This window comes from Cebus imitator, unplaced genomic scaffold (assembly GCF_001604975.1).
Source record: "Cebus imitator isolate Cc_AM_T3 unplaced genomic scaffold, Cebus_imitator-1.0 Scaffold149, whole genome shotgun sequence".
Lineage (NCBI taxonomy): Eukaryota > Metazoa > Chordata > Mammalia > Primates > Cebidae > Cebus > Cebus imitator.
In genome coordinates this window covers 1,448,330-1,450,178 of record NW_016107464.1, presented here as the reverse complement: position 1 = coordinate 1,450,178, position 1,849 = coordinate 1,448,330, and positions in this window count along the sequence as shown.

Below are 1,849 nucleotides of genomic sequence, written 5' to 3'. Positions count from 1 at the left end.
AAAAAAAAAAAAAAAAAAAGGGAAAAGGAGAAAAAAATGAAAGGAGAGAAGAGGAATGGTTTCTTTGTCCTTTATAAATGGAGAAAATCACTTTTATTTATCCTTATACTCCCAGTGTCCTCAACTCTACAAGCAACTGTTATCACCAAAAGGCAAATTGCCTTAAGCAAGTTTATTTTTCTTGGACACATTTTTTTGGCTGCTACGATCAGTGTATTTGGGGCTGGGGTACGAATGAATATCAAGATGGGATTCTTTAATTGCTCAAACCATTCTGGGCACTAAATTGGCATCCACTGGGGTTTGGAATGAACAGATATAAAGGGTATGCTTGTACTTTGCTTGTAATCCCAGCTACTTGGGAGGCTGAGGCAGGAGAATGGCTTGAACCCAGGAAGCAGAGGTTACAGTGAGCCAAGATTGTACCACCACACTCTAGCCTGGGCAACAGAGCAAAACTCCATCTTATAAATAAATAAATAAAAGATGATAACAGATCTTTCCCAAAGCAAGCCCCTTCTTTCTTGGGGACTAGATTGCCTTTGTAGGACTAGCAAATTAGCCAAAAGATTAAACATTATGGTTTAGGAGTCAAGTAGCATGAGGCTACAAGATTCTGACCCTTCCCAAATTGCTCCTGGGGATAACACCACTATTGTAAAGTCTAACATCAGTGCTTAAGATATTCTGCAGACCCTACACTTCATGGATCAGCTGGTATCACCCAGATGGATCAGCTGGCTCATCCAATTTTGTGGCCCCCACCCAGGAACTGACTCCACGCAAGACAGCTTCCACTCCCTATGATTTAATCTCCAACCCGACCAATCAGTATTCCTGACTCACTGGCTTCCTGCCACCAACCAAATTATCCTTAAAAACTTCATGCCTGAATGTTTGGGAGACCGATTTGAGTAATAGTAAAATTCTGGCCTTCTGCACAGCCGAGTCTGCATGAATTACTCTTTCCCTGTTGCAATTCCCCTGTCTTGATAAATCACCTCTGCCTAGGTAGCAGGCAAGATGAACCTATTGAGCAGTATAATGATGCAAAGCGTTACTGATTAGTAGAAATATTATGGTATTTTTACACCTAACCTTTACAGTTCTACTTCTAACCTAACAATCTTGTTCTAGCATTCGTTTTTCAAATGCCTATAAATGTCTGTGATATTTAATGTGTCAACTACTGGGTACTGGGTGCCCAGATATTTGGACAGACATCCTTCTGGGTGTATCTGTGAGGATGTTTCTGGATGAGATTAACATTTAAATCAGTAGACCACGTGACACAGATTGTCCTACCCAATTTGGGCGGGCCTCATCCAATCAGGTCAAGGCCTGAATAGAACAGAAGGCCTGAGTAAGGGGTATTTCTCTCTGCCTGACTGTCTTTGAGCTGGTACATTGATCTTTTTCCTGCTTTTAGACTTGAACTGAAACATGAGCTCTTCCTAGATCTCAGGAGTGCTCCTGGCTTTTGGACTGGAACTACGCCACTGGCTCTCCTTCTCCTCAGGCCTCTGGACTGGGACTGGAACTACACCTTTGGCTCTTTGAGGTCTCTGGCTTGTTGGCTGCAGATCTTGGGATTTACCATCCTCCATAATCCCATAAGCCAATTCCTTATTCTCTCTCTCTCTTTCCATATATATTTCTCTCTCTCTGTTTCTGTTTCAGAAAATTAAATAGGGTTCTCCTATTAGTTCTGTTTCTCTGGAGAACCCTTTTTAATTTTCTGAAATGCTCTTTGAACATGCTTTACCATCCTGTTTTTTTCCTTATTAATGAGTTAAATAAATCTTTGACATATGTGCATTCTGGGTTTTTTTCTGTTTTTTTTTTTTTT